Source organism: Ceratotherium simum, chromosome 9, assembly GCF_057802395.1.
Source record: "Ceratotherium simum simum isolate JZ-2026a chromosome 9, ASM5780239v1, whole genome shotgun sequence".
Taxonomy (NCBI): domain Eukaryota; kingdom Metazoa; phylum Chordata; class Mammalia; order Perissodactyla; family Rhinocerotidae; genus Ceratotherium; species Ceratotherium simum.
The window spans coordinates 40,567,597-40,585,547 of record NC_141908.1 but is presented as its reverse complement, the minus strand read 5'-3'; the positions used below and the strand labels follow the sequence as shown (position 1 = coordinate 40,585,547).

The window sequence follows — 17,951 nt, the reverse complement described above, 5'->3', positions numbered from 1 at the left end:
CATTATAACAGTCTTGTTCACGATCTGTCAAGAGTCACATAGTAGTCATAAACCAAATCACCAAACAAAAAGGCTTCATCCGTATTAACAAATAGTACAGCCCACACCTAAGACTTTTTGTTTACCTGAAATATATTCATTAATAAAGGTAATTCTTCCAAAACAGGAAACTAAGGTTAGGCAAGATAAATTAAGCATTGCCCAGTTTTTAGCATGAGCCAATTTCTAACTATCTGTAAAAATATGATAGTTAAGAGTGCAAGCTTTGAAGCCTGTCCCTTACTTGGTGTGACTAGGCTTAATCTCCCTAATGCTTAATTTCTTCACTTATAAAATGGGGATAATAATAGTACCAAGTATACCGTGAGCACTGCTGGCGCATAGTATGTATTCAGCAAATACTAGCTATTATTAAGCAATACCATCAGTCTTAAAAAATTTTGATACGAACAGCTTAGTAGACATTCTTTTAGCTTTTTCATTATTTGAAATTTGTCTTTAACATATAGTAAAAAGACTTTTTAAAGTCATTCATATTTACGTAAGGAGAAGAACTGCTGCAGGGTAAAGAAACTTATATACCTTACTTATATAACTCTGTACATAAAAAATTGGAAAAAATAGCCATTATTAACATTTTACTATATCTCTAGGTGAGTTTTGTTCTCTTTATACTTAACTTTCCAAAATTTCTTTAATGTACTTGGTCTTTGATAATTAAGGGAAACACTTATTTGCAAATAAAAAGACAAGTTTTTTATAACTCATATTACGATAAAATTTATAAATAACTCCTAAGAATAATTCCCTTTCTAAATTGCAGTACTGCTGGTTTACACTCCTTAGTATCTACATACCACACAGGAAGTAGTAAATATTAAACAATTACTGCTATTCTAGTAAATACTAAGTGGAAAATAAGGTTAAAATCACTTCACAGAATAGAGTTTAGATTACCTGAGTATGCCTTAAAAAATTTTTTTACAATGAAAAATTTCAAAGGTACTCAAAAGTAGAGACAATAATGAACCCCTATGTACCAAGCAATAGTCTCCAACAATTATCAACGTTTGACCTATCTTGCTGTCTATTTTACCACCCTCTATCTGAAAGCAAATCCCAATCATGACATCTTTAAGGATGCCTCTTCTGATAATGTTCTAAGCAACCTGTGGTAAATGACCAAATATGGCTACGAATCCTTCCCATTCAAGTATGCACACCCCTCTGCATTGTGATGTTGCTGGTCTGCACAAAAGAGGTGGAATCTTATTTTCCTGTCCCTTCACTGTGGGCTAGCCTTCTGAGACTTACTCTGACTAAGAGAATGCAGTGTAACTGACATTATATGATTTGCAAGGCTGTAAGAAGTCTTACTGCTTCCACTTTCACTTTCTTGGAATGCTGTCTTGAGACCCCCATGTCATAAAGACCACATGGAGCAAAGCCTCAACGTTAACCAACACCAACTGCCAGACATGTGAGTGTTGTCACCTTGGACCTTTCAGCCTGAGAAACCCTCCAGCTGAAGGCTGGTACATGAGTGAACCCAGGCAAAACCAGCAGACTGTCCAACAGGCACACAGAACTGTAAAAAATTAGTAAACAGTTTTAATCCACTAGGTTTTGAGGTGGTTTGCAATGCAGCCATAGAGTAGAGCTTCATAACCTATCCTTTTACTTTCCTACAATTATTATGTACCCAGTTTCTATGAAAAATCTGATTCTATTTGAGAGTCTGACTTAGAATTTGTCTTATATATTCAGGGTAGCTGCAGTTACTGAATTAACAAAAGCACATTACCATCCAATAAATTCATGGCATGAAGGCCAGAGATATCACACAAAATACCAATGTATTTCGATAGCCAAGAGTTTTCCAGAAATACAAACATAGGTACAATTCCATTATTTACCTCTACTTGGTTTATCTTTTTGTTTAAAAAATCTGCTTCTGGGGGAAAATTTTTTTTTTTCTTAATGGGAAATCCTAGTGTTTTAATGATCCTAGTGAATATGGAGACATAGAAACTAAAGGTAGTCACATGAGAAAAGTACTGTAAAAGCACAGAACTTTTTGGGTCTTTTAAAAAGAAAAAGTCTCTTGATTTTTAGCTGACAAATATTTAAGAAACAAAGATATACTCAAGTCTTAAAAAATAATAACTAGAAAAAAGTTTAACATCTCCATGAGAAAATAGGGCTATGATACTAAGTCTACACTAGAGTACTTTATAAAATAATCTTCTCCTTTGAAGTTTATCTAATCTGTGTCAAGTTTCAATCTTCATTAAGTGGAAATCATTTTCAAGTTTTCTTCCGGAAAGTGAGAAACACGTTACAGTAAGTGCAAGGATCATAATGGAAAGACAAGAACTAGCATTTAAGGTTCAAAATTTGCCCTCTTTTAAAGCTGCTGACAAAAGCGGGTGTAGAGCGGTAGGTGCTTTTAAAACCAGGTGTTCAACTTATCTAGTCTAACCAGTAGAGCCACAGAGAAACAGATTTGAGAGCAAGAAAAACCAGCTTTGACCACGAGTTCAGACCAGAGCAGAAAAGTTAAAAATTAAGATCAATGAAAATTAAACCCCAGCCAACTCTCAAATTATGTCATCCCCCTCTTTTGGGTTCATGTTATGATTAGCAACTTCATCAAAGATAGAATTTTTGTAAAATAATGGTTTGTGAGAAGATACATTGTTTTGCTGTAATAGAATTTTGCCTTAATGAATTCAAGTAGATCTCAGTAGGAATTCAAAATCTTACTTTAAATAGTAATCATCCTAATATGCTAAGTTGTTCATTCAGTTATTTAACAGCTGAAAGGTTCATTAGTTCTTAAGTTTAACTTGTTGGTTAAAAATGAGGTTTGATGCAAGCCTGTACATTTCACTAATGCATTTCCCACTGTTCTTTACTGGCATTTAACTATCCATAGTAACATAAGGATGTATCAGCAAAGATAATCTAAAAATCATTTTTATTTGACGGAACACAATAACTATCCATTCCCGACAGCACAGAGCACTAACTTTCTAAAAAAACAGTACAAAAGGTCTTTCATGTCATGCTGTAACCTTCCATTCAATTGTTTCAGCTATGGGGAACAAACTGTCCATTCCTAAAACCAACCATGATACCGTGACTTTGCAGTTTCCTTATGAAACTCCTAGTCATCCTTCACTTCTCAGTTCAAGCAATACTTCCTATAAAAACTTCCCTCAAGATTAAACAGCCCTCCTCTGTGCTTCCACAGTACTACTATACATTTACACTAAAGTAACAGCTGTAGTTATTTACATTAGTCTTATAGCTAAATTGTGAGTTGTAGAGGGCAGGTGCTGTGTCAAGCATTCTTGTAATGTGAAACCCTAATCTAGTAGCCAGAATACAACAAATAAAAATTATCAAATAATGTAAAATATTTTTGTAATGTAAAATGCTTTACATTATTTGATGATTTTGCACTATTAAAATTATTTTCCTAAAATACTAAAATGCGGGCAACTCTTGAACATATACCAGATGAAGAGTCGTGTGAAGTAGATATATGGAGCTGATTAAAAATTGGAGAGCCAAGGACGACTTTTAATGTCCAAGCTGATTATCTGACATCTTCACATAGAATATATGTGCTTGTTTGTATACAGGCATCTTTGTGCTTTATCTGGGGAAAATAAGCTCTCTTGCCAATATGGTAGAAAGAGAAATCACTTATACTTAAATAAGTAGGAATTTTTAATCATTCTTATTCAAGACATCTGACCCAGCATGCAACTTTGGAAAAAACCCAAGACTATGCATACTGACCATACTGACATCTGTGGTATAATTTTGGACAAAAAAAGAGTTGTAAAAAGTTCTTATCTAAAAACATTTGTAGCTTAGAACTTATATTAACATTATTATGCATGAGAAGCAGCACTGTGGGGGATATATTACAGGCTGATTAAATTTTAAGGTTATTCTGATCACAATGCCTAAATATAAATAACTGGATTTTATGTATCAATTCCAATTGTTTAATATCCATTAAAAATTCACTCTGCAAGTATTATGTCCCCCAGCGTGTTACTGCTACACACTACCTCACCTAATTTAATCCTCACCTCAACTCTAGGAATTAACTACTACATTTCTAAGGAAATCTAAAGAGGTTAAATAATTACGGCAAAATCAAGACTTAAACCCAGATCTTCTGACTTTAATCCTCATACACCACTGCTGTTTCATAAAATGCTGTAGAGCTGTAAACAAAATACTGACCCCATCCCTGTAACAAAATTTTTACCCACGAAAGAAATCTAGTTATACTACACGCCTGCCTTAACAGTATATCGTTCGATTTTTAAATCGAAATTTCATCTTTAACCTTACCTCTTAGTTCTAGACAGAAACGGAGAGATATGAGTAATAAAAAGAGAAGATTTAAAACAATGAAAATAGAAAAACCCCTAAAAAGTCCTAAAAATCGAAAAGAAAATCTTACTAAATTCAATTTCAGTTGGCACATTTACTCTTAATAGTGCCAAACAACACCAGTCGTGAAGAATTTATGACCAAGACAGAGATTTTCCCCATATACTAATATTTACATCTGTACGTAAGAAAAAAGTATTAATCGCAGGATTTTTCTGTGTACTTGTACACGTTCATCTTCACTACGCAGTTTCATCAAAATGAGGGAATATGCTACTACTGGTGCCTTCCATATTTTTACTTCTTATGCCAACACGTCCGTTTTTTTACACATATCACCACCGATTTCAATTTGAAGAACACATAATTTACTTCAATTCAAGAGGACTCCGAAGTATCACGATATTCAAGAACTGGAACGATCAACAAGCCAATCTTCGCCCCATCGAAGAGGCTGCCAAAGCCCCTTCGAGTCGAGGCTGGGTTGGCGGAGCCCTAGCCCTCCCTGCCTTCAACACCGCGCTCTCTAAATACCACGCTCGTGACACTCGAGGCCCGCAGGGCTCCGGAGGAACCTCCTTAACCCCGGTCGAAGAGGAGGAGGACAGAGACCAAATCAGGGCTCAAGCCCCTTGCCCTCGCCCACCACACGTCCATAAGGACACGCAATCTGCCCCCTCCACCCATCACAAACTCCACCACGGGACGAAAGGCCACCGGCAGAGCGGGCCTGCGCCCAGCTCCCCTTCGAAACCGTGGTCCCGGATCAAGTTCCTCCACCCCACCTTGAGAGGAAGGAGGCGGCCTCCGCGTCCCCAGGCCGGCACTTCGTCTCCTCCCCTCCCCCACCCGCGGCCTTCACTAGAACCACCTCCCCGAGAGGCAGAAACCCGATCTCCGCAGCTTACTACCGCCGCTCCCGAGATGGCATCGAACAGGGCGCGTCCCGCTCGCAGCGACCACACCGCCGGGCACCTCCTCGGAGTTCTAGGCCTCTAACTGAGGCAGAGCAGGCGGCAGGAAAGCACAATGGCGCCCGGCCCTCTCCCGTATCCGGCGCAGAACAAGCCGCCAACGTTAAATGCCCCTCCCTTCTCCTCCTCCCCCTACTTCGCGGACTCCGCCGGCTTCTCGCGAGAGTGGCGGCGCTGCGGGGATCCCGAGAGCTGCGGGCGGGCTCGACGTACCCCACCGCCTGGTGGTGCTCTGACTGCGGCAACCGTTGAAGGGCTGCCCCCGGGGAGGCAGCGAGGCGCCACCGGTAAGCGGCTGCGGCTGGTCGGCCGGCGGGCTGGCGGCTGGGCCGGCGAGTGTGCGGGCGCCGGGAACGGGGCGCTGGAGGCCCGGCCCTGGTTGGCCGCCGTCGCCTGACTGGCGAGGGGCTCTGAGCCAGCCCTGCCGCTCCCCGGCACCCGAGTCCCCGCCACCTGCTCTTGCCCCCTCCGGCAAGCCTGCAGGGCCCACTGCCCGAAATACTGCCCGGCTCTTTTTTTCTGTTCTTTTTTTGCCCTTGGTAAGTGGCGCAGTGAATGTTTATTGACTTGAATCAAGCACTGCCTGCCCGCCCTATTTGATGTCTGCAGAGCCCTCCCCTTGAAGGCTAGGAGCCAATTTGTCCGGGACCATTCGTTGCTTGTGGTAATTCAGTCATGGTGGTGGTGTACTTTTACAGTCATGTCTTTTATAATCTTGATACTAATCTTTGACAGTGTAGCTACAGATTTTGCAGTAAAAATTCATCCATTTAGAAAGAGGGACGAAAATGGTCTGGTGAAAATTAGACGAAACTTCCAAAAAAGTGTAAATGTGATAGACTAAGATGTAAATGAGTACTAATAAATAAAAGGCAGTAGGTTAGAGAAAAACGCCACAATTTATGTGGATTTAGGTGATATGTGGATTTTGAGTAATATATCAGACATAAAAGTTCTTTACCGGTGAAGATAAGTTATTGAAACTTGGAGGCATACTGATGGCACTTGATTTTTAAAGTGACCTATTTTATTAGGTTGTTTCAAGCAATTTATTGGCTCCAAATAATTCTAATAAATGAAGTATAAGGTTTATATGTATTTCTTTGTCATTTCATTTGAAGGGAATGTACTTTCACTATCATCCTCATTTCGCTCTGTCTTGGATACTAACAGACTGTCCGTGCTTCATTATTGTAAATTGTAAAACATTATAGGTTTTTAAGGATTTAAAGTTTGATTATTATTATTTAAAGTTTAACTTTTTAGGATATGAGTTGAAGATTAAGCATCTAGTATGGGATAAAGTGAACACAGATTACTTTTGAGGAAATTAATTTGTCCTTTTTATAAAAATAATTTTTTTCCAGCCTGTTTGAGTATACCTGTAGCATTATCGTTATGGATATACACATTCTGAAGCACCAGACTACATGAGTTCAAATCCCAGCCCTGCTTCTTACTACATTTCTGGTCTTGAGCAATTCCTTAATCTTGTTAAACCTAGGTTTCCTGTAAAATGGGGTTAATAACAATACCTATACCCCATAGTGTTGTGGAAGGGATTAAAGGAGATAATACATTAGTTCCTGAAATGTAGTAAGCATTCCATAATTGTTAGCTATTACATTCTATGTCTAAACCACCACTAATATTGCCTTTCTAGGACTTCATATTACATAGATCCCCTAAACATCTTCTTCTGAAGTATATTCTATGCTAAGAGGAATGACTACACCATTTTCCTGAGCTATGGCAGTCAGACCTGGTAGTGATAACTTCTCTACAGAACCCCCAAACCTGGCAAGGGTGGTTGGGATTTTGGCAGATTACGACTTCATCCTCACCCAGCACTGATCACATCATCAGAGGTGAGTGTGGCACCAATTTCCTATACTAAACAAACCTTCCAGACTCTAGTTTCTTATTGATGCTAGTGAAAATGTAAAGACCACTGATAAGTATGTTTTTCTTTTTTAAGAATGGTTAGTTGTTGTTTTTTAATGTACTTTCTCTGATTTGAGTTTCCAGGTAATTAACTATCAATAAATAATTATTGAGATTTTCCTATGTTAAAGACTATTTGTTAGGAATTGTAGGTACAAATAGGTACAATAGCAACTGTATTTTCTGAACTAAAAATCAGGACAAAATCATTTGACAGGCAAAGTATTTGAAATTGGAACTGTTCTGACCAATCTAGGTTCCATGATTGCCTTTTTTGCAGAGTTCCCTCACTTGACCTTCCTTTGCTGAACTTTTTATCTTTATGACCAACTGTGACACACCTTTGGTATCTAAATATCTTAGTTCACCACTTGCCCACACCACTCACATTAGTTTCCATTTTTGAACTTGACTTCTTCTGTAAATTAGGGTCTTACTTACTATTATTATAATTTGTCTGTCATTTAACCCTGGTCATAACAGCCCTTTACTCTTATGCTTAAGTATTTCTCCAACTACTTGATAGCTTAGAATTCTCTGTCAGATATTGAATTTTAAAGTTTCTGTTTTCCCCGCTTTTTATCATCCCACAACCTAACCTTCTAAGAAGCTTCTTGATGGCAAGGGCAATCTTACAGATATTCTGCACTTTGCATAAATGGTGTGATCTTGAAAAAGTGTGGTTATGTTTGCTTTTTCTAAATCAAATCATTTTCAAAAGTAGGTTATTTCTTAAACTTTTGAGGAACAGGTGGTAATACCTGGGATGAAATAAGAGTGCTTATAGGGAGGTCCCTGAGTTGAAAACAAAGGATACCAATTTCTTCTCAAGTGGGACTCTTTCCTGAGAAAAAAGAACAAAGCTGGAGGCATCAGTATCCCTGATTTCAAAATATACTACAAAGCTATAGTAATCAAAACAGCATGGTACTGGGACAAAAACAGACACATGGATCAATGGAACAGAATTGAGAGCCTAGCAATAAACCCACACATCTTTGGACAGCTAATTTTCAACAAGGGATCCAAGAATAGGATCCAAGGGGATCCAAAGGGATCCAAGAAAGGACAGTCTCTTCAATAAATGATGTGGGCAAAACTGGACAGCCACATGCAAAAGAATGAAAGTAGACCATTATCTTACACCATACACAAAAGTTAACTCAAAATGGATTAAAGACTTGAAGGTAAGACCTGAAACCATAAAACTCTTAGAAGAAAACATAGGCAATACGCTCTTTGACATCAGTCTTAGCAGCATATTTTCAAATACCGTGTCTGACCAGGCAAGGGAAACAATCGAAAAAATAAACAAGTGGGACTCATCAAACTAAAAAGCTTCTGCACAGCAAAGGAAACCATCAACAAAACGAAAAGACAACCTAACAATTTGGAGAAGATATTTGCCAACCATATTTCTGATAAGGGATTAATATCCAAAATATATAAAGAACTCATACATCTCAACAACAAACAGACAACCCAATTAAAAAATGGGCAAAAGATCTGAACAGACATTTTTCCAAAGAAGATATACAGTTGGCCGATAGGCACATGAAAAGATGTTCAACATCACTAACTATTAGGGAGATGCAAATCAAAACTACAGTGAAGTATCCCCTCATGCCTGTCAGAATGGCTATAATTAACAAGACAAGAAATAACAAGTGTTGAAGAAGATGTGGAGCAAAGGCAACCCTTATACACTGCTGGTGGGAATGCAAACTGGTGCTGCCACTGTGGAAAACCATATGGAGATTTCTCAAAAAATTAAAAATAGAAATGCCACATGACCCAGCTATACCAATACTGGGTATTTATCCAAAGAGCTTGAAATTGATAATTCAAAAAGATATATGCACCCCTATGTTCATTGGGGCATTATTCACAATAGCCAAGACTTGGAAACAACCTAAGTGCCCATCAAGGGATGAATGGATAAAGAAGATGTGGTGTATATACACAACGGAATACTACTCAGCCATAAGAAAAGATGAAATAAATCTTGCCATTTGAGACAACATGGATGGACCTTGAGGGTATTATGCTAAGCGAAATAAGGCAGAGGGAGAAAGTCAAATACCGTATGATCTCACTCATAAATAGAATAGAAAAACTACAACAAGAACAACCAACAAACACATAGATACAGAGATTAGATTGGTGGTTACCAGAGGGGAAAGGGGGAGGGAGGACAAAAGGGATGACTAGGCACATGTGTATGGTGATGGATGTTAATTAGTCTTTGAGTGTAATCTACACAGAAATCAAAATATAATGTTGTACACCTGAAATTTATATAAACCAATGTTACCTCAATTTAAAAAAAGGGAATCTTATTAATCCCTGAGCAGGGAACCTCGTGGCATCAACCAACTTGAGGATCTACTATTTAAAGTTATAGGTAACTTTAAATATATAATATTTATTATTATTTAATTATAGTCTATAGATTGAGGACTCTTCTTTCTAAGGAATATACTCCTTAGAGGTCCTTTGCTTTAAATCTTTGATATAAAGAATTCTTTTCATGCTAAAAATAATAAACCCTGATTTTGTGAATTTCAGTTTTCCTCTCATCAAGTTTCATTGGAAGGTGCCACATTTAATAAATGAATATCCAAGACATTCTGTTGGTTAACTTCTGCTGGATTAGCAGCAATAATTTTCAGTCCTCAAAGCCAGTAGTTAAAAGGATATGAAAACAAAAAGAATACCATCTTGAAACCCTCCCTGAGAAACCCTTTCTTACACTTAAGCTTATGGTCTAGATATCACTGGTTCTAGGAAGATCATTGCCCCTCATATAGCTGCTCCAGAATATCTGGCCTGGTTAGGAACAATTCCCAATTTGGGCGACCATTGGAATCCATATGTGAAGCACCTTTCACACTGCCTGCAACATAGAGAGTTTTTAATAAAAGCACTTATCTTTTATTCTTGGTAATGCTAGGGGTTGGAAAACTATGGTACACAAGCCTAATCTGGCCCACTACCTGTTACTATAAATGGTTTTTTTGGAACACAGCCAGGCCTATTAATTTATGTATTGTCTATGTATTGGTCAGGGTTCTCCAGAGAAACAGAAGCAATAGTATACAATACTTATCTATCTGTCTGTCTATTTGTCTATCCATCTCTCTATCTGTCAAGAGAAATTGGCTCATGCAGTTGTGGGGGCTGTCAAGTTTGAAATTTGTAGGGCAGGCTGGAAGGCTGGAAACTCAGCCAGGTGTTGATGCTGCAGTCTTGAGACAGAATTTCTTCTTCTTCAGAAAAGCTGTTTTTGGGGCCAGCCCCGCAGCTTAGCGGTTAAGTGCACACACTCCGCTACTGGCGGCCCGGGTTGGGATCCCAGTCGTGCACCGACGCACCACTTCTCCGGCCATGCTGAGGCCGTGTCCCACATACAGCAACTAGAAGGATGTACAACTATGACATACAACTATCTACTGGGGCTTTGGGGAGAAAAAGGGAAAAAAAAGGAGGAGGATTGGCAATAGATGTTAGCTCAGGGCCAGTCTTCCTCAGCAAAAAGAAGAGGATTAGCATGGATGTTAGCTCAGGGCTGATCTTCCTCACACACAAAAACATAATAATAAATAATAAGCTGTTTTTGCTCTCGATGCTGATTGGATGAGGCCCATCACATTATCAAGAATAATCTCCTTTACTTAAAGTTAACACATTGTATATGTTAACCACATTTACAAAATATCTTCACTGCAATGCCTAAATTAGTGTTTGATTAAATAACTGTATACTCTAGCCTCGCCAAGTTAACACATAAAATTAACCATCACAGTCTGTGACTGTTCTCACCCTACAACAGCAGAGTTGAGTAGTTGCGACAGAGACAATATAGCTAATAAAGCCTAGAATATTTACTATTTGGTTCTTTACAGAAAGTTTGCTGACTCCTGGAGTAAACTGTAAAACCAGTTTGAACTGACCCGTGTTCCCTTAGTATAGTCATGCTAAACAAGCACACACAGTTTCAGAATGGAAGTAATAGAGGTCTGTGCTCTGCCTCCATGGCCACTTCAGACTACATTTTATGAGACTGCAAGCAGGAGAGCATCCAAGTACTGATATAAATTCCTTGGGTATTCCTTCAGGAAGTTTGGTTGCAACCCTCTTTTTATCTTAATTTTTTTTTCATGTCCACATATGCATACAATTTTATAACAATGTCTGTATGTGATTATATCATACATATTAGCAATTTTAGTGTAGGCCTTTTCTTTTGCTTTTCTCCCTTTTCTTTTGCTTTTTTCCCCTTTTTCTTTTCTTTTTTCTCCCTTTTCCTTTTTAATTTTGCTTTCCTACTTCTATCTACTACTCCACAAATATCCTTGCAAAATTAGCAAGTATCCTGCATTTTTTCCTGCATGGTCGTACAGTGTTAAAAGAATAGTTATATGTAACACACACACACAGAAATACTCATATACAGAGTTTTTTTTACCATTTATTTGATAAAACAGTATCAAATTTCAACATGCATTTTCATCATACTTTTTTCAATCAAAAGTACCTCTTCTCTAAATCACAATTTATTTTGATTGTTTATCCTTTCTTGTCAATTTGAAATAGATATTACCACTCTATCCTGTCTTCAGTGTTTTTCAACTCTGTCGTCTGTCTGTTCACTTGCCATTTAGTGTCTTCTGCAATAGATACATTCATATAGTAAAATATATCTGTGATTTCTTTTATAATTTTTGGGTTTCTAGCTTAGCTTAAAAAGTTTTACCTATCCCTGGATTGTATCATGTCATAGCCTAGATTTTCTAGATTATGTTTAATTAAACTCAAATTAATTTTTGTATATGGAGTAAGATACTAGGATCCAATTTCATTTTCTGCTCAATGGATGGCCAGTTGTGCCAGTAGCATTTCTTAAATAATCTGTTTTTTGTGATTAGAAAGTCTACCTTTGTCATACATTGAATTTTCAGATTTATACTGGATTTATTTCTGGACTTTCTATTTCGAAAACTAAGCTATTCAGAACTGTAAACTATTCAGGAAACTAAATATTGTTTAGCTCCCTTTTGAATCTTTTTCATGTATTAATACTGTTCTGCATTTCTGTCACCTACCTATTCAATTTTAAGGAATGGTAACTCTATTTCCTCCAGAATCACCCAATACACTTAACTGGCTTTGCATTATACAGTGCATATTTTTGTTTTTGTTTTGTTTTGTTTACATTTTTGTTTGTTTATTGTGGTAACATTGATTTATAACATTGTGTAAATTTCAGGTGTACATCATTATACTTCTATTTCTGCATGGATTACATCATGTTCTCATGTTCACCACCCAAATACTAATTACAATCCATCACCACACATATGTGCCTAATTATCCCTTTCGCCCTCCTCCCTCCCCCCTTCCCCTTTACAGTGCATGTTACACTACCAGACTGCCTAGGAATTATCTTAATTTCTTTTTTCCATTATTCTTGTTTTCTTTTTTCAGAAGTTTGCTAAAGCTATCGAATATACTTCAGTTATGTAAAAACACTTCATCAATACTTTTCTACATCATAAGAATTAAAAAAAAAAACTATACACGCATAATACTTAGTTTCTTTCTTTCTTTTTTATTGAGGTAATAACATTGGTTTATAACATTATATAAATTTCAGGTGTACATCATTATATTTAAGTTTCTGTGTAAACTACATAATGTTCACTACTTAGTTTGTTAAGTAACCCTGTCACTGTCTCAGAGTCCAGTCTAAGTTTTTCACCATTAGCCACTCTTGACAGCCAGTCAGCCATTTGTACTATGGACAATATAGAGGAAATCCTACATTTTTCTCTATTTTGTCATCAGAAATGGTATGAGAATGGTGCCATGCTTTAAATATTTAACTTATATTTAATGTTTGTAATTCTTAGCTTTAGCACAGCATATAAATATGTTCGTGGTGGTTGTTGATTTTGTAGTCATGGTTTGAGTATTGTCCTCTTTAAACCTAAGAACTCTGTACTTTTAAAAATTGTATTTTAATTTACTTTTTAGAAGATATTAATTTAGTACTTTTTTAATTTGTTTGCATACGGTTAATTTTGCCTAAATTTGTGGGAAGGCTTTTCTCAGGAAAGTCATTATTTTGTTGTTTTCAAGTCCATTTATTGAGTTTTTTTTTTTTTTTTTAGGGCTCAGATTTCTTTTTTTCAATTATTTTATTGAAATCAAATTGGCTTACAACATTGTGTAAATTTCAGGTATACATCACTATATTTCAGTTTCTGTGTAGACTGCGTGTTCATCACCAACAGTCCAGTTTTTATCCGTTATCATACATATGTGCCCCTTTGCCCCTTTCACCCTCCTCCCATTCCCTTCTCCTTTGGTAACCACCAATCTGATCTCCTCATCTACGTGTTTGTTTGTTTATCTTCTACATATGTGTGAAGTCATATGGAATTTGTCTTTCTCTGTCTGACTTATTTCACTTAGCATAATACCCTCAAGGTCCACTCATGTTGTTGCAAATGGGACGATTTTGACTTTTGTATGGCAGAGTAGTATTCCATTGTATATATATACCACATTTTCTTTATCCATTCAGGGGTTGATGGGCGCTTGAGTTGCTTCCACGTCTTGGCTATTGTGAATAATGCTGCGATGAACATAGGGGTGCATATATCTTTTTGAATTATCAATTTCAAGCTCTTTGGATAAATACCCAGTAGTGGTATAGCTGGGTCATGTGGCATTTCTATTTTTAATTTTTTGAGAAATCTCCATATAGTTTGCCATAGTGGCAGCACCTGTTTGCATTCCCACCAGCAGTGTATGAAGGTTCCCTTTGCTCCACATCTTCTTCAACACTTGTTATTTCTTGTCTTGTTAATTATAGCCATTCTGACAGGCATGAGGTGATATCTTCATTGTAGTTTTGATTTGCATTTCCCTAATAAGTTAGTGATGTTGATCACCTTTTGATGTGCCTATTGGCCATCTGTATATCTTCTTTGGAAAAACGTCTGTTCAGATCCTCTGCCCATTTGTCGATCAAGTTGTTCCTTTTTTTGTTGTTGAGTTGTACTAGTTATTTATATATTTTGGAAATTAACCCCTTGTCGGATGTATGATTTGCAAATATCTTCTCCCGGTTGGTGGGTTGTCTTTTTGTTTTGTTGATAGTTTCCTTTGCCATGCAGAAGCTTTTTAGTCTGATGTTGTCCCATTTGTTTATTTTTTCTATTGTTTCCCTTGCCTGAGTAGACATGGTATTCTAGAAGATACTGCTAAGACCAATATCAAAGAGTGTACTGCCTTCTTTTTCTTCTAAGAGTTTTATGGTTTCAGGTCTACATTCAAGTCTTTAACCCATTTTGAGTTAATTTTTGTGTACGGTGTAAGATAATGGTCTACTTTCATTCTTTTGTATGTGGCTGTCCAGTTTTCCCAGCACCATTTATTGAAGAGACTTTCCTTTCTCCATTGTGTGTTCTTGGCTCCTTTGTCAAAGATTAGCTGTCCATAGATGTGTAGTTTTATTTCTGGGCTTTCAATTCTGTTGCATTGATCTGTGTGTCTTTTTGTGCCAGTACTATGCTGTTTTGATTTAGCTTTGTAATATATTTTGAATTCAGGGAGTGTAATACCTCCAACTTTGTTCTTTTTTCTCAGGATTGTTTTGGCTATTCAGGGTCTTTTGTTGTTCCTTGTACATTTTAGGATTCTTTGTTCTATTTCCTAAGAGTGTCATTGGGATTCCGATTGGGATTGCATTGAATCTGTAAATTGCTTTCGGTAATATGGACATTTTAACTATGTTTACTCTTCCAGTCCATGAGCATGGACTATCTTTCCATTCGTTTATGTCTTCTTCGATTTCTTTTAATAATGTCTTATAGTTTTTGGTATATAGGTCTTTTAAAAATATGGAACACTTCACGAATTTGCATGTCATCCTTGTGCAGGGGCCATGCTAATCTTCTCTGTATTGTTGCAATTTTAGTATATGTCCTGCCGAAGCAAGCACTATTAAGTATTTTTTAATCTTATGAACTTTATCTCAAATGGTTACTTGAATTGAAAGTTTTGAACATCTGTTTGCATATTAGGATCCTAGCATGTGAATGAAATATGAAATATAGTTTTAATGAATATTTGGTTTTCTTTTATGTCTTTTAGCAGTTTTATAAGTATATTGATATGACTGTTTTATGTTAGACTTTACTTCTTTAGGTTAATAACCAAATGTTTTCCCGATACATCAATTTTGCTACTAGTCATTGTAATACAAGTTGCTAGAGTACTTCTGTAATACAATTATTTTTGTGAAGTTATATATCAGGATTTTGTTAAGTTGTATATAAGGATTTTAATAGGCCTTATTAATAATTTTTAATCTGAATAAAAATACATTAAATTATAGCATTGAAAATTAATTGGGTAGATGAAAATTTTTATCTAAAAAGTTTGGGTAAAGACTTTAAAGTTATATGTTAATAATTCTTCTTGATAATGTCCAGAAATAAAAACTGTTTGTATTTAGTCTTACCTATGCATGGAAGAAAGCCACATAGAAACTATTAGTGTTTATTCTCTTTGTTGAAAAAAAAATGTATAGAAAAACTAAAAACAACTACAACACTTTGCCTCTAAACAACTGAAATGAGAGAAAGGCAGTTCCTAGACATTGAACAGAAGTTTTTATGCCCTCTTTAGAAGACTGCTCCTTTTTTGCTAACAGAACAAATGTAGAATTTAAGCTTTGTTTACAGCAAAATTGGCGATAGACTATCTTTGCAATATGCCTAACTTATTTTATGCAGGAAAAGAATGGAATAGAAAAGAAATGAATGGAAAAGAAGCGAACAAAAATTACTGTTATTTATTTTTTTTTTTTGCTGAGGAAGATTCGCCCTGAGCTAGTGTCTATTGCCAATCTCCCTCCTTTTTTTTGCTTGAGGAAGATTCGCCCTGAGCTAACATCTGTGCCAGTCTTCCTCTATTTTGAGTGTGGGTCACCACCTCAGCATGGCTGATGAGTGTGTAGCTCCGCACCCAGGATCCAAACCTGCAAACCCCGGGTTGCCAAAGCAAAGCGCACTGAACTTAACCACTGTGCCACGGGGTCGGCCCCAGCAAAAATTATTAATATAAGGTAGATGAAAAAAAGAAAAATGCTTTTAAGAAGAATAGAATGTAAAGTAGATTTTTAAAATACGGATACAACTATGAAAAATAACATTGTAATTTTTAAAGTAGTAGTTAAAAGAACATTTCCATTTTATCCTGAAGTTTTATTTTTATTTTTTTATTTTTTTTTAATTATTTATTTATGTTTTCGCCCAAAGCCCGAGTAGATAGTTGTATGTCATAGCTGCACATCCTTCTAGTTGCTGTATGTGGGACGCAGCCTCAGCATGGCCAGAGAAGCGGTGCGTCGGTGCGCGCCTGGGATCCAAACCCGGGCCGCCAGCAGCGGAGCACGCGCACTTAACCACTAAGCCATGGGGCAGGCCCTATCCTGAATTTTTAAAAAAATATTTTGAATTTAGCATCCTGTCAGTTTATACAGATGAATGAGTAAATTACCTTTATTTATGAAAAAACAAATGATACACGTCCTCAGTCCTTAAGAATGGGACCATACATTCCTGTTAAAAATCAAGTAATAGTGGTTCCAGTTTCTGGTTCCACATGTAAGGACCTTGGGTGTCCCAGCTTTATCCTAACAACAAGTAAAAAGCTGAATAGCCTGAAAAATCAACAACTCTTCCTGGATCCATAAGAGGTGGGATTGCACAAGTCAAACCACTACCCCCAAGATTGGAGAGACAGATGGGCAAATACAGTCAGTTGCGGCTTACAGGAGCAGAGACTCAGGAGTAGAAACTGCCACAGGAACTAGTGCATGGGTAGGAAAACCTGAACTTTAATTGATGAATGTCTGGAGGCTCAATGTGGACAACTCTGAGAGTTAAAAACTCTAGGGAGACCTAGTCATAGAGAGGCCCCCACAATATTGTGAGATTCACCTCCAGGAACTTGAGCAGATTTCCACAGTAAATATCAGAGAAAAATCCCCTCAGACTTCTGGCAAGAGATCGGGGGTGGGGGAGAACCATTTTGAAATATACCAGAGTACTTGTTCTTAGCAAAGCCTGCCCTTGGGAGAAACTAGTTAACTAGAGCCTAACTGACTTGAGGAAGAGACCCAACTCCAGCCAGCGCTAGCCATCCTGTCCCACCTAAGGGGGTATAAAAAAACTGAGAAACTCTTGTGAAGTTCACAATCCAGAGGCATCAGCTCACTAAAAGACTGAGACCTAATCATAGGACTGTAGAATGCTTCCATTTCCCCCACACCTCACTGCTACACTACTAAAGGCCTATTTATAGCACTTGCTTTTACTCAGTATATTGTTCTGGCTATCAAGAAAAAAGTACAAGCCTACCAAAATGCAAAAAGCACAATTTGAAGAGATAGAGCAAGCATCAGAACTAGACATGGCAGATGTTGGAATTATCTGAACAGGAATTTAAAACAACAATAATTAATATACCAAGAGCTCTAATGGATAAAGTAGACAGCATGCAAAAACAGCTGGGCAACATAAGCATGGAGATGGAAAT

The 17,951-nt window shown here is 37.2% G+C and overlaps 2 protein-coding genes and 1 non-coding gene across 22 annotated transcripts in view; 1 reads left to right on the top strand and 2 right to left on the bottom strand.

Moving 5' to 3' along the window:
• MARCHF7 (membrane associated ring-CH-type finger 7) overlaps positions 1-5,470 on the bottom strand; it is a 54,984-nt gene extending 49,514 nt beyond the window's left edge. For 5 of the 7 annotated variants that reach the window (XR_015553203.1, XR_015553204.1, XM_087435279.1 and 2 more), the window contains exon 1: positions 5,328-5,470. The gene's annotated coding sequence lies outside the window, so the exon portion shown is untranslated. The remainder of the gene's footprint in view (positions 1-5,327) is intronic. The other 2 variants (XM_087435278.1, XM_004428281.3) reach the window with 2 other exon arrangements.
• Positions 5,471-5,606: 136 nt separating this feature from the next.
• The window catches only part of BAZ2B (bromodomain adjacent to zinc finger domain 2B), a 384,776-nt gene continuing 372,431 nt past the window's right edge, over positions 5,607-17,951 (top strand). For all 14 annotated transcript variants that reach the window (XM_014785922.2, XM_087435270.1, XM_087435269.1 and 11 more), the window contains exons 1-2: positions 5,607-5,680; positions 7,057-7,261. The gene's annotated coding sequence lies outside the window, so the exon portion shown is untranslated. The remainder of the gene's footprint in view (positions 5,681-7,056; positions 7,262-17,951) is intronic.
• Positions 15,242-15,348, bottom strand: LOC147916277 (U6 spliceosomal RNA). The gene has a single exon (XR_015553280.1). It is a non-coding gene; the product is annotated as a U6 spliceosomal RNA (small nuclear RNA).